Raw genomic sequence first — 15,671 nt, 5'->3', positions numbered from 1 at the left:
GGAGAGTGCCGGAGCCCGCCTGGGATTCGCTGGAGCAGTGCGAGGAAGGTTACCGTAGAATGGAGGCGGTGAAAGCAGAGAGGCGCTGGTATGAGAAGGCAGCACGGCGACGCGGATGGAAGCCTGAGAGGCAGCCCCAAAAATTTATTGGGGGGGGGGCTAACAGGGAGTATGGCTATGCCAGGTAGGAGACCTGGGCAGACTCCCTGTGCTTACCGGGGGGCTGGAGAGACCGGACAGGCACCGTGTTATGCAGTGGTGCGCACGGTGTCTCCAGTGCGGGTGCATAGCCCGGTGCGGTATATTCCAGCTCCGCGTGTCTGCCGGGCTAGATTGAGCGTCGAGCCTAATGCCATGAAGCCGGCTCTACGCAGCTGGTCCCCAGTGCGTCTCCTTGGGCCGGTTTACATGGCACCAGCCTTGCGCTAGGTGTCTCCGGTTCGCCTGCATAGTCCAGTGCAGGCTATTCCACCTCGCCGCACTGGCAGGGCGACCGTGAGCATTCAACCAGGTAAGGTTGGGCAGGCTCGGTGCTCAAGAGCTCCAGTGCGCCTGCACGGTCCGGTTTTTCCAGTACCACCTCCACACCCCAGCCCTCCGGTAGCAGCTCCCCGCACTAGGCTTCCTGTGCGTGTCCTCGGCCCAGTACCACCAGTGCCAGCACCACGCATCAGGCCTACAGTGCGCCTCGCCTGTCCAGCGCTGCCAGAGCCTCCCTTCTCTTCAGCGCTGTCGGAGTCTCCCGCCTGTTTAGCGCTGTCAGAGCTTTCCGCCTCTACAGCGCTGCCGGAGTCTCCCGCCTGTTCAGAGCTGCCAGTTAGCATAGAGCTGCCAGTTAGCATAGAGCTGCCAGTTAGCATAGAGCTGCCAGTTAGCATGGAGCTGCCAGTTAGCATGGAGCTGCCAGTTAGCATGGAGCTGCCAGTTAGCAAGGAGCTGCCAGTCTGCAAGGAGCTGCCAGTCTGCAAGGAGCTGCCAGTCTGCAAGGAGCTGCCAGTCTGCAAGGAGCCGCCAGAGCTGCCTGTCTGCAGGATGCCGCCAAAGCTGCCAGTCTGCAAGGAGCCGCCAGAGCTGCCAGTCTGCAAGGAGCCGCCAGAGCAGCCAGTTAGCAAGGAGCTGCCAGTCTGCAAGGAGCTGCCAGTCTGCAAGGAGCTGCCAGTCTGCAAGGAGCTGCCAGTCTGCAAGGAGCCGCCAGAGCTGCCTGTCTGCAGGATGCCGCCAAAGCTGCCAGTCTGCAAGGAGCCGCCAGAGCTGCCAGTCTGCAAGGAGCCGCCAGAGCAGCCAGTTAGCATGGAGCAGCCAGGGCCGCCAGTCAGCATGGAGCAGCCAGGGCCGCCAGTCAGCATGGAGCAGCCGGTCAGCATGGAGCAGTCAGTCAGCATGGAGCAGCCAGAGCAGCCAGAGCTGCCAGTCAGCATGGAGCAGCCAGTCAGCATGGAGCAGCCAGAGCTGCCAGTCAGCATGGAGCAGCCAGAGCAGCCAGGGCCGCCAGTCAGCATGGAGCAGCCAGAGCTGCCAGTCAGCATGGAGCAGCCAGAGCAGTCTGCCAGCATGGAGCAGCCAGAGCTGCCAGTCAGCATGGAGCAGCCAGAGCAGCCAGTCTGTGTCGACCAGTCTCTTCCAGATCTGCCAGTCGTCCAGACTCTTCCAGATCTGCCAGTCGACCAGACTCTTCCAGATCTGCCAGTCGACCAGACTCTTCCAGATCTGCCAGTCGACCAGACTCTTCCAGATCTGCCCGTCGTCCAGACTCTTCCAGATCTGCCAGTCGTCCAGACTCTTCCAGATCTGCCAGTCGTCCAGACTCTTCCAGATCTGCCAGTCGTCCAGACTCTTCCAGATCTGCCAGTCGTCCAGACTCTTCCAGATCTGCCAGTCGTCCAGACTCTTCCAGATCTGCCAGTCGTCCAGACTCTTCCAGATCTGCCAGTCGTCCAGACTCTTCCAGATCTGCCAGTCGTCCAGACTCTTCCAGATCTGCCAGTCGTCCAGACTCTTCCAGATCTGCCAGTCGACCAGACTCTTCCAGATCCGCCAGTCGACCAGACTCTTCCAGATCCGCCAGTCGTCCAGACTCTTCCAGATCCGCCAGTCGACCAGACTCTTCCAGATCCGCCAGTCGACCAGACTCTTCCAGATCCGCCAGTCGACCAGACTCTTCCAGATCCGCCAGTCGACCAGACTCTTCCAGATCCGCCAGTCGACCAGACTCTTCCAGATCCGCCAGTCGACCAGACTCTTCCAGATCCGCCAGTCGACCAGATTCTCCCAGATCCGCCAGTCGACCAGATTCTTCCAGATCTGCTAGTCGACCAGGATCTGCTGAAACCGCCAGCCAGCCAGGTTCTGGTAGTTTCTACTACCTGCCTGGGCTTCCTCTCAGTGCTGAGCTTCTTCTCAGTGCTGAGCTTCCTCTCAGTGCTGAGCTACCCATCTGTCCCGAGTTACCTCTGTCCCGAGCTGTCCCTCTGTCCCATGTTATCATTGTGGTGGGTAACCTATTTAGGGACGTTTAGGAGGGGGATTAAAACTGTCATGGAGTGGGGTCCACGTCCAGCGCCAGAGCCGCCACCGCGGACAGATGCCCACCCAGACCCTCCCCTATAGGTTCAGGTTTTGCGGCCGGAGTCCGCACCTTGGGGGGGGGGTACTGTCACGCCCTGACCATAGTTTACTTTGTATTTTCTATGTTTTGATTGGTCAGGGTGTGATCTGAGTGGGCATTCTATGTTACATGTCTAGTTTGTCTAGTTCTATGTTCGGCCTGATATGGTTCTCAATCAGAGGCAGGTGTTCGTCATTGTCTCTGATTGGGAACCATATTTAGGTAGCCTGGGTTTCACTGTGTGTTTGTGGGTGATTGTTCCTGTCTATGTGTTTTCACCAGATAGGCTGTTTAGGTTTTCGTTACGTTTATTGTTTTTGTAGTGTTTGTGTTTAGTGTGTTAATTCATTAAACATGAATCGCAATCTACACGCTGCATTTTGGTCCGACTCTCCTACTCATACAGAAAACCGTTACAGGTGGTGGCAGCATCTTCTCTCAGGGATGCTATAGCAGATGGAGGGTACACACTCACTGTACACTGGCTGTTCCAACCTGTTCAGATTCCTTTCCTCTGGAAAAAGAACACCATTAGAAGCACAAATAAACTCATATGGTCCTTAGAATGAAAGAATAATAAAGATTGACACAGACAGTGGAATATATTTACCAAAGGAAGCAACCATTTTACTGTCTTTGGTATATGTACCATTTGCGCTCAGTTCTTCATCTGAACTGTCCAAATGGTCATCGTCTGGTATACCATCCAGAGTCACTCAATTGATCAGTATTGTCTTTTTCTGGTGGCCCACAACCAGTAGTAAATCACTCTCTTCTGATCTCTGCATTATCTTTTTTTAAAGGCAGTTTAAGGTTCTTCCACAGAGTATAAAGGCAGATATCATTCAATATAAGTGATGTCACAAAGATATGAATATGAGAAATGTGAAATACTGATAAATGAAGATATCTCACCTGAAGTTGTTGTACTCTTCTTGTGGTTACATTTTCATTTGCATTGAATTCACTGCAAATTGCAGCCCAACCATTCTTTCTTTTGCTCAGTAGCAGCAGTATGGTTTTTACCTTCAGTAACTAGATGGTTTGACACAATGTGTTTTAGTAGCGTTTTTTCATACTCACTAAAGTTTTTTGAACAAATTATTTTTGTTTTGTCTCAAGATTCACACCAGTAATGTTTTTTTTCCAATTTCATTCCGGGTTTTTATGAGCACCGTTAGACCAACAGCATGTGCTCATACTTAACCTAATCAGGCTTAACCCAGGTGTTTTCATTTAGGCTTACTTACCTGACTCCATAGTCTCCGACTAACTAAGCCAAATTTAAGCCACGTTCATGAAAGCTACTCAAATGTCTTAGTTTAACAAGTACACATTAAGGCCTACTCTTGGCTTAATCTAAGCACTGTCTGTGAAACCGGCCCAATGTGTATGTTGTGTAGTAAGCTGTTAGTAGCCAATGTGCCTCACCCTAATAATATGGTCTATTTTCACCAACGCGATATTGTAAACACGTAACTTTAGTAGTTGTGGTGCCTGGCTTGCACGTGCAAATTCAGCACACTCAACATTCTATAATAGAATTGTGTTACTTGACGTGTCAAATTAAAAGCTAACGCGTCAAATAGTGTTATATGTCTTGACACGCAAAGACCCAAATGGCGTTCAATTAGCCTCACCTTAATAATTTGGTATATTTTCACCTCTTAATTTCGCTTACTGTTCTAACTTGGTGGTGCACAAATAGCCTATAACCTGTTTTAATGAAATGTAATCGTCAAATATTGTAAGAGCTTTCATTGTCTGTTTATGTGCCCCCTTTATTTACCCTACGGTTCTGACTGGTACAGGGAGAACACTAAGAACGGCCCATGTTCTGAATTATGTCGCTGTACATTTCAAAAGTGCTGAACAAATAGTTATATTGACTACGTTCGTTGTCGCTTGCTCATTAATATCTTAATCGAAATCTTATCCGCTTGTCGTCCACTTATGCCATCATTTGTAGTCAAATCTTCATAATGAGTTTAAAACCATGATTTTGCATTTTAATCTATTAAATTATTCCAATATCCGCCTATTCATTATCAATTAAAAGTCTAATTACGACATTCATTAATTATTCAGAACATTTTTTAGTTAAATAACCTCCAAAACTAGTGTCTGATATCTAATTAACAAATTAGCCCCTACCAAGAGGGAACTCCTCAAGGTTGTTCTTTGAAATGTATTATCAAAACATCTGACCAATCCACACAGAATGTCAAGAATGTAAATTCCCCATTGTCTTTGGGATCTTCTTATTAAAATTATCAATGCAAGCAGACAACATAGTGTATTTTCAGCAATGCTAAAAGAGCGCCTCAGTTTTTCATTTTTTTCATGTCAGGACAGTAAATGATATGAAACATTCTCTGCTATCAACACATTTATATCAATTAAAATCAAGTAATTTGAATGCAACATTGTAAATGGTCAATTATAACTGACCACGAGGAAAACTATGTCCTATCCATAGTTCAGAAAAGGCCACCTCATTGTATACACACCCACAACATGGTCAAGCAATGCTTATTTTCTTTCCTATGTGACTGTCAGGCGAGAGTAAATTCCAATTAGACAATGTAGGCAGTGAACCTTTAGCCGCCCCACCGTGACTCTCGTCAGGAAACTGCCATAATTATTGACAGGCTGAGTTCATTGGAGTCAATTCCATCTCCGCCACTAAGCCAAGCTCTGTGTGGTGCTACATAACCCTAGGGAGTTCTGGTCACATCGTCTCAGAGTGTGAATACCTTGGTAAATAGAGAACATTTGCATTTTATAATTATAGCCACATGCAAATGGCGAAAAGGATGCAGAGTGATGTGCCTTGTCTTTTCAATTACGAACCTCACCCAAAAACTTGTCAGGGAAACTACAATAATTGAAAAGTACTAACTAGACTCACAGCCTTTAATCATAGCAAATTCCTGAGAAGGAAGACTTTGCCATCCTACTAAATTGTAGGAAGGATTAAATGGTTAATGAACAACAAGTATTTGTCACAGGTTTATTCTACACCTACATTGACGTTTTGCTAGTCTTTTTCCTGAGATCCAATGAAATCATAATGGTTTTGCTCCACAGTGAATTTGAACAGGCTGTGAATTTGAAGAGTAAATGTGTGTGAGCCTTGATTGAGCCTTGAGACAAATGATGTGCTTGATTTATATTGAATGATTTGTTTTCTATTGTTTAAGGAACACAACAGTGTTCCCATGCTCAACAAACAAATAATGCCACTTGGCTGCCAACAATCACTGAATACAGTACGTGCCAACAATCACTGAATACAGTAAGTGCTCTGTACAGAATCCCTGCTCTGAAGTAATACCAAACAAATTGTACCCTGATACATCCTTTTCCACAAAGCCCGGATTAGGTCCATGAAATTCTTCATTAGGATGGTTTGGAAAACGGAAACGACAAACTATGCATAATGGAATTACTGGATGTGGTGTTTTTCAAGCCAAACTGAATTAAGCGTAAATTGTAACCACAGAGCCAAAAAGCCTCGTCCCGTCAGTTCCCTTAATTAGTATAATAATCAGGACAATCCTCTTATTTGAGATGGCCACTTGCCCATTTTAAGTATACTGTGAGAAGTTGTGCATAGCTCTGTGCTAAGAATAAGAAATAAAGGCATTTTAACATTTCACAGTTAATGCTCAGCTGAGAACACTTGGAGAGCAATTCATCTAAACTTAATTTTTAAAATGTTTTGTGTTAAATTAATGCATAGGGGTCAGCCATAAGGGCAGTATATTTAAGCAATAAGGCACTGGGGGTGTGGTAAAGGGCTGTTCTTACACACGACATGACGCAACGCAGAGTGCCTGGATACAGCCCTTAGCCGTGGTATATTGGCCATATACCACAAACCCCTGAGGTGCCTTATTGCTATTACAAACTGGTTACAAACAGAATCAGAGCAGTAAAAATACATGTTTTTGTAACGATTCTCGTTGGTGGAAGGAGAGGAGGACCAAAATGCAGCGTGGTAAGTGTTTGTCATAATTTAATAGAAAAACTGAACACTACACAAAATAACAACGAAGAGAAAACGAAACAGTTCTGCCAGGTGAACACCCACAACCAAAATGGGGAAAACAGGCTACCGAAGTATGATTCTCAATCAGAGACCACCAGGCTACCGAAGTATGATTCTCAATCAGAGACCACCAGGCTACCGAAGTATGATTCTCAATCAGAGACAACGAACGACACCTGCCTCTGATTGAGAACCATACTAGGCCAAACACATAGAAATATAACATAGAAAAAATAATATAGGCTACCCACCCCAACTCACGCCCTGACCAACCTAACAGAAAGACATAAAAAAGGAACTAAGGTCAGAACGTTACAGTGTTGTCATACCCCGGCTGTCAGCCAATCAGCATTCAGGGCTGGAACCACCCAGTAAGCAAGTAAATTACCGTATGTTATTGTATAACCTGATATCAGATAAATTCCTGCAACACGTGTCCTCTAGGCTAGTTGCTGTTATCCGTTATCCTATCATACAGCTTTAGGACAGTGGGCAGCTGTACAAAAACTCCCGGTTTCTTTTTTCAAGGACACTATTGTGTTCTCTACCGCTTTTATCCGCCTGGTATATGCTAATAAAATTGTTCACAGGTATGTCAGGGACAAGGGAACAGTATGAATACAAACTGAAACTTTATTCTATGATTTCAAATTGCTAACATTTTCCAAGCTGAATAGATCAAGTATAGGAGTTGTCATGATTGTTGAAGAAATTCACTAAAAAGAATACCGTTTTCCCGACTGTCCTTAACTTTCCCAGAAGTAGGAGTGTGGATGATTATTTGATTGTCTAGACCATTTTTAAAGTTCACAAAGTCACCAGGCGATGATAGACATAACATAGCACATTTGATTGATGCTGCTTAATTATCCCAATGAGATTGGTCAGAAATGGATGCATTTCTATTGTGAAATACTTATTTTTGTATAGGCACTTGGAAAATAAACATTAAAATGAGATGGAATAGTGCAAACATGATAAAGGGCTAAAAACGATGCAATTTCAATGCTATTACCCCTTTGTTTATTCTGAAAGCAGTTTTCACCTGAAATACCATTGACATCCAAATGATCAAGTGGGGATATTTAGACTGCAAGTAGATAAACCAATTCTACTCCACTTGAATTCTGAAGATCCCTGATGTAATAAAACACTCTTGTGCACGGTTTATTCTATCAATGTAAATAGTCAGATAAAAAAAAGGGACTAGAAAAAAGAATACTGATAGTAACCTACTCTGTTTGTTGAAGATAATAGAGGATTGATTGATTCATGATGATTAAAAGTAGTAGTCTGCTCCAGCCGGAGACAAAGAAGGAGATAGTCGAGGTTGGGATATGGAGGTGGATATCAATCCCAGAGGCCAGTGGGAGCTGTCTAGTCTGTGCTGAGTAGTATTCAGTCAATGTTCCATGTGTCCACTGGTTGTTGTTGCATTAATTAATCGTCCCTTCGGCTGTGAACCACCAGGAAACAGTCGGTCACTGAGTGCATCACCATTTTTCTTTAGCTACCGTGGAAATGAGCTGCTTGTAGTCTTAAAGCAATGCCTTAGGGAGGTAAACACAACTTAAATTGCTCAGACATCTGACCTTTCTAGCCCACTTCTAATAGCACTATTATTCGAACGTAACAAATCCACAAATTGGACTGACAAAATAAAACCGCCAGAGGACAGTGAGCTAGTGAGGGTGGTGGTGGGGGGTGGTGGTGGTGGTGGAGGGTGAAGGTGGTGGGGGGTGGTGGTGGATTGTAGAGTAGAGGGTAAATGTAAGGGACATGAGTTTGATGCAGGGAACATATGACCTTAAGTAAACATACAGTATATGTCCCATATGTGAGGGGGATGAGTAAAAGAGATACCTGAGGGAGCGACATGGGCCTTTGGCTCTGCTGCTACAAATAGCTTTTACACAACATCTCTGGAGGGGGTGTGGGGTATCTGAAATTGCTTCTCATTTTCTGTTACTGGCTAATTAATAATTTGGAGACATGAAATCAAGATTTAAAGGATTATGTCCACAAGCTAATATTGTCGCTGATTTAATAGTGTGACTATTAAGTTTCAGTAATTTCAGCGTCATGAACACTGACTTTTGGTTATGATGTATGGTCTGAGACAGCTACGCTGTGGCATATTAAAGAAATAGTTATGCTTAAGGTCTAATATTTCTATTTTAAATGGCTTCTTGGGTAATACGCCTGCAACAAGTCCATTCCCTTTAAGCTCTGTTGTGGTAATACTGGTAAGACAACCACATTTAGATTTAGAGTAACAGAAAATATTGCTTCTGATGCACCTGAAGTTTCTAATCAGTGAAAAACAAGTCAATACCAATGTTAGCCTTTAACTTGAGTTCTGGCCAAAGATGTTGCTGCAGCACTGTTTTATGTTCACAACGTTCAGACTCATTATTTTGCATGGGACAGATTTACAGACTCTGTCTAATAAACCCTGAATTAAACTCTCATTTATTTGGTTTCAAATCCCCCACCCTGTTTTTATGCAATGGCTCGATGCCATTATTACACTTTAATATAGCCCCGCTCCTGCAACTCATCCAGAAAGCTAAAGCCAGGCGAGCTCATTGTGCTGCCAGGGCCACTTATATCAGGCCTGCTTCATGTGCCACTCCTCCTCCTTACTCCCCCCTACCCATGAGCCAATGCAAATTACAGTAACAGCTTGGACATGACTGTAATCTCAAGTGGTGCGAGCTCTGCTCCATGGCCAGGCATGAAGGCAGATGAAGGCTGGGAGGAGTGCTGCCAGGCGTCTTTGAGGACACTCTGTCTGTCTCCCATATGCTAGAGCAGACAATGGAAGGAGAGGAGGCTCACAACCTGTTGCTCATCTGCCTGCAGTCTCATGGTGCTCTCCCACTCCTTCTAAGTGCTTCATAAAATGAGAGCAGTAGGCTGGGCTCCTCCTTCCATGGACTTGTTTACTCCGTTGCACAGATGGACACCAATACTGCCTGGATGAGATATTGGCCCTCTCACTGATCATAGCACCAATACACTGAACAGGCCATTCAACATTTTTTAGAAGCAATAGCTGCTTTTCAATAGTGAGAGTGAGGATAGTGAAATACATTCTTATCCGGCATACCACAGGTGCCATTAATTTGTTTGAGGAACACATAACACATCTTGTTGGGAAAGCAACCTCTGTTGACGGATACACTGAAACTGAAAGTGAATTGATGCATAAATAGATTTTGGTTGTCTTTTTCATCTAATACATCAAATGCAATAAGGCAATGTTTCACCACAGTTCCTTGATAGTAGTGCAAAGTTCTGGTTATATTAGCCAGTTGACTCTTTTATACTACTGAAACGATATCCATTAGATCTAAAAACATTAGTCATATTAATTCACATGAATATTCACGCATGTAGTATGATGAAACGTTGATAGTAAATATTTCAAATCTGTCCCACAGAGTGGTGGAGTTCTATTACTGTGGTTGCATGTTCGGGTGAACAATGAGGTCACAGAGATATCTATCAGAACAGACTTCTACATGTTTCCATATCTTTGATCAGGGACTTCAGAAGAGTTTGGAGAACGGTCTCTGTTCATGTTGATGTCTGATGGGATGAATGAGTTCCAGAAACCTCAGAGGAGTAGGACGAAGACAACAACAACCACACGATAAACAAACAGTCAACGATGCATCTGAAACAGCCAACGGACATCTAAATGAGTGAGTGGTGGATCAGATAAGGCTGCTTCAGTGAGTCCGTTACGTTCTGCATGTGTTCACCAGCGGAGAGAGCATCTGTGCATATGACCAGATATTAAGCAGTTGTGACTGACTAAGAGGAAACAGCAGGAGGTCAAACATATAACCCGCTGAGCTCCCCGTGCCTCTGTCACACAGCCATTGTGTCTGGTTTGGTGTTATGATTTTCATGTGATTTGAGGTTACCTGAAAGCTTGACTAAGATTGATGCATATTTTATCCAATAAAAAAAAGTCATGTCTTTCATCACTTCACTACTAGGAATGTTCACCAAATGACTCAGATGCTGAGATTCAGTGTGATACCGCTGGTCATATGGTTTCATTTGGTGGATGATTAGTGCACAAATAACAGGGATTGAGCCTAGCAGAGAACGTATGTGCATCCCAAATGGTAGCATATCCCCTATTTAGTGCATACCTTTGACTAGGGCCCTGGTCAAAAGAAGTGCACTGTAAAGGGATGATGGTGCAATTTGTTATTCAGAGAGTGTCTTGGCATCATGGCAGAACTGAACCCCCTTGAGTACGCCTTGAGCCTCCCCTCTACAGCTTATTACTCTGCCTTGAGTACGCCTTGAGCCTCCCCTCTACAGCTTATTACTCTGCCTTGAGTACGCCTTGAGCCTCCCCTCTACAGCTTATTACTCTGCCTTGAGTACGCCTTGAGCCTCCCCTCTACAGCTTATTACTCTGCCTTGAGTACGCCTTGAGCCTCCCCTCTACAGCTTATTACTCTGCCTTGAGTACGCCTTGAGCCTCCCCTCTACAGCTTATTACTCTGCCTTGAGTACGCCTTGAGCCTCCCCTCTACAGCTTATTACTCTGCCTTGAGTACGCCTTGAGCTTCCCCTCTACAGCTTATTACTCTGCCTTGCTCAGCCTCCCATACTTGGTATTCCAGGAACCAGAGAGGGAAAGGTTCAGATTACTTTGAGGGGAGAGATCTGACCACACATGAGATGGGAGGAGGAAAAGGAGGAGAGCGCTGGGTAATGTAATGTCGCTGAGTCTTATCCTTTCTTCTTCATTTGAATTGGGAGTGTTTGAGGGGTGATACCTCAACTTAGCCTCCGTCTTAGTCCTGCTTTGCTCCGATTCTTGAGTAAACACTCAAATTTACTACCTGTTCACAGAGCACTTTGTAGGCTCAGATTCATGTGAATAGAGATGAACTGGGAGAGGTCCTCTACTTGTTATGCATGTTGGTATCACCTGCATCATCCCTGACAACTATTAAACTGCAGACAAAAGAACAGCTGGATCAAAGATGTTAAACAAATATGAATGGACCAGAATGGCTTCTTACAGACATTCAATAAATGACTTTAAAACAATTAGATTGAAGGGTATTTCAGTAAAATATTAATATCTTGACAGTGCCTAATTAAACATGGAAGCATTATTTGTTATGACACCAACCCATCAGAAATTCTTATGGTGCAAGGAAATATGCAGAGGCATCCATAAAGCATGACTATTGCAGACATTGCATGTTATCAGAAGGGGTGGGGGTGTGTGTGTGGCGGGATGGGTGGGTGTGCAGGGCGGGGTGTGTGCACTAGCTAAGCTCATCTCAGTAACACAAGCTGGCTAATTAGCATTGCCCTCTCATTCCCTTTTGAGCAGGGGAGGACAAGTGGGAGACATCATATTTCTTTGTTAGAAGCATTGTGCGTCCCCTCTGACCACAGGAACCACAGGAGTTCTGACCACAAGGGGTCACAGAGTAGACAGCATAATCCACCATCCCCACCAGCCCCCTGTGGGAATGGCCACCAGCTAGCTCTCCCTTCCCTTACAAAACCAATGCCCTCAGCTCAGACAACACTACTGGCATCACATAGACCTACTGGATCATCATTTACTTTAAGCAATAGTTAGTGTGAAGTTATATTTTCAGGCTACATGTCTGCTTGTCCCAACTCCAGTCAGAAAACAGATGTTATGGGAGAAACAGGTACGTATTGCACAGCTCTTTGAAGCACACTCTGATCTCTGGCTGGTTGCACTCTGAAGACACAGCAGAGATGATTAAACTGGATCCTCTGGTGTACTACGGCTTTAATTAATAGACTCACATTACATATTATTTAGACAGTGATTAACTGCCTTTACATCTCTCCTTTATGTTGGGTTTATTAGCGAAAAGAAAGCCCTGATCTGTTTTGGGCTTTGTCAAAGTAGCAGAACAGGTCATTTGAATAATTGGTCATGCATCGGTGGTCTTGATGATGGAACAGTTTGTTGTTGTTGTGTTTTTTTTTGTAGCTGGAACAGCTGGTTCCCGACTACTAGTTTTCTCCATGATCCTGCCTCTGAAGGTATGTGATGATGCACTCCCTCCCTAACGAGAGCGGTCGCTTCCGCACTATGAAAAGTTGCCCCGGGTAGGGGAACAACAGACTGCAACTGCTTAAGTCAATTTGAAGTGGCTCGGTAAACAAGGCGTGGGGAGGGTTGAAAACAGCATAGGCTACTCACCAGATATCAAGCTCTGGTCTCCATGGCAGATATCACATGGGTATAGGCATCCCGTCCCTCTGGCAGTCAGTCACAGCTCTGGGAGTAGGACGACGCCCACTGGCATTAGAGAGAAACACCTAGAGGCCTGGAAACACAAGATAACATCTCTGGTTGAAACAGTGTAATTGAGGCTAAACTAAGTTGATGCTCAGCGCCATGGGAACTTTCCCTGGCTGATTGAACACATTGTTTGAGGTTGGTCATCTGGCCACTCAATATTCTTAGACAAGAACACAGTACTCCCAAAGACAAGTAGTGAGACATTCATAATGTAATTGACATATCTACTCCTTCTAAACCTGGCAGCTTTGGTGAGATGTGAACTCTGATCTGATTATGAGACACAACTGAAGAAAGAAACACAAACAGCAGGGGAAAAAAGTGAGTTCCAGATAGAATGACTATGGCTGTGTATCCCATCATGAATATTTCACTGCATTATTGTAGCTGAAGAAGAATACAGTGTAAAGAGGAACATTGTGAAAAAATGTATTATATTTTGACAAGAGCTTGGAATCTATTATCCCTGATTCTTCTTCTTTCCTGATGAAGCTTTTAAAAGAGAACAGAGGTGATTCACTTTGGTGGCTTTACACCAATAAACTGTAGCGAATCACCCCTTATGATAAATCACCAGACTCCATGAGAATGTACACCCGTGTTAAAGACTAGCTTAGGAAACTATTTTTACTGATAAAACAACTTCAGAGGTATTGCCAAGGTTGTAAGTCTTCGGTTTTCTCTCTTGACTCCAAAATGTTAAACAACCTACGTAACATGTTACAAGTCCGGCAGCAGAGGAGGTTCCATGTAATGCTACATAGGTTACCATATTGCTCTCATTTGTCTGCACAGAGCCCCTCATTTATGAAAACAGAATTCTCTACTTCTCTACATCTATTTGTATTTAGAATGGGGTTCCAGGGTTGTCACCTCCAGCTATTCATTCATCCAATTAAGTACTGTATTTATGATGGAAGCTTTTTCTGGGTGTTACTTTCAGTCCCACCTTCTGTAATCCAATTCCACTCAGAGACTTTGCATCACGTAGGAGAGAAGGTTACAAGGAAACAATGGAAGACTGACTGTGGGTGCCCTCAAATGTCCTTATCTGTCATTATTCAGAAAGCAATTAGAACAGTAAACACTTGGAGGGTGATAATTCATAATCATACCCTCATGCATGTTATCTATTCTAATTATCTGCATCTGGCAGCTATATTTTCAAGTCCGTCTTCGAATCTACAGCTTTAGTTATCCTTTGTAACATTACAGTGGTGTGACAAGTGCAGTCCTTGGCTGGTGCATGAAGTTGTCATTTTGTTTTCTAACAACATGTCCTTGGCTTTTCCACAATGGGCTTAACAACAGATATCCCGTTTTATCACTGTCTCTCAGCCACCCCATCCCCTGGCTCACACTGATAAGTCCTATAGGGTCAGCTAAGGACAATTCTTCCTGTCTGACTTTATCTCCAAGTCTCCTAGTGTCCTTCACTGTATCAAAGCAGCTCCTTTTTCATTTTCCCTTTTCCATCCTACAGATTTCCACCTTCTTTCCACCCACAAGTCCCTCCTATGAAGTAGAAAGATAAATAATCCTTCAATGCTGGGCTACGTTTGGCCAAAAGACAGATTCTGTCAAGTAGTTATCCGACAATGTGCTTCTTCTCCTTGACTGAGACAGCCAGATGTTAGAAAGGCAGTCTTTCCCCTTTGTTTCTCCTCGTCTGCCAACCCTCCTACTAAGAGGACTGCGGTACGACAACTGGCCATAGTGTGACTTCTCTCTTCTTCTCTCACACTGTTACATTCTGACCATCAATCACGCTTAACAGAAGAAGCCTCACTTCACTGACACACTTTGTCTCAGGTCGATAGATAAGCACTGTCTGTAACCAGATGTCGATTATCCTGATCAGGAAATCTTTAAGCCAACGTTAAAAACTTTAAAAAGGCTTAAAGCTAACTGTGAATAATGTAAATGTGAAATATGGTGTATAATAATGATTAATTTATTTGTATATAATTGGTATGCTGCATCCAAACAAACCCTGTTGATAAGAACAAAGGCATCTATGCCTACAATTGGGAAATTTACATTTTCAATAACGGCATAGTTATTCTGCCTCGCAGTAGCTCCTGCTTCCGTTTCTGTCAGAGAGAAAACAGACAGTGGATTTTCATTTACTGGGATATTGGCTCTTCCTAATGAAGGTAAAACTAAAAGGCCTCAGGTGATAGTCTGTCAGATCCTGCTGACCCCATTTAAGGACACAAAAAAATGGCTTCAAGCCCAAATCAATTATAGATATTTTTTACCAAATACATACTGTACATAGCCTACACACTCTAGGGAGCCTATACTCTCCACCTCTCTGAACTAACCCGTCCAAAAAATAGGACCCTGGCCTCATAGTCTCTCACTAAATGGGAAATCAATTTCTAAATAACCAAGTGAGGCACATTCTGTGTATTCATCATGGAATGTCATTGTTTTTCAATCGGTCTAGTAAAAGGTCTTGTTTAGATTGTCACATTTTAGCAGATGTCTTCCTCCTCATCTCTCGCTAACTGCAGTGATGACGGAGCCTGAAATGAAGACAAGCAATAAAGCAGCAGCTCCAGCTGTCACAAGACCCTGAAAGGACATTCTCAAAGTCAGGATGACTCAGCACTGGACACAATGAGCCATTTGATCAGGGACCAGTGATGCTGGTGGGGGTATTATGGTATAGA

General features: G+C 44.2%; 1 protein-coding gene across 2 annotated transcripts in view; it reads right to left on the bottom strand.

The window, feature by feature from the left end:
* Positions 1 to 15,671, bottom strand: part of LOC110507787 (leucine-rich repeat and fibronectin type III domain-containing protein 1-like) — a 131,059-nt gene that overhangs the window by 20,615 nt on the left and 94,773 nt on the right. For both annotated transcript variants that reach the window (XM_021588021.3, XM_021588022.3), the window contains exon 3: positions 12,892 to 13,018. The gene's annotated coding sequence lies outside the window, so the exon portion shown is untranslated. The remainder of the gene's footprint in view (positions 1 to 12,891; positions 13,019 to 15,671) is intronic.

Source organism: Oncorhynchus mykiss, chromosome 27, assembly GCF_057628025.1.
Source record: "Oncorhynchus mykiss isolate SJ-2025 chromosome 27, ASM5762802v1, whole genome shotgun sequence".
NCBI lineage: Eukaryota > Metazoa > Chordata > Actinopteri > Salmoniformes > Salmonidae > Oncorhynchus > Oncorhynchus mykiss.
This window is presented reverse-complemented; position numbering and strand designations above follow the sequence as displayed.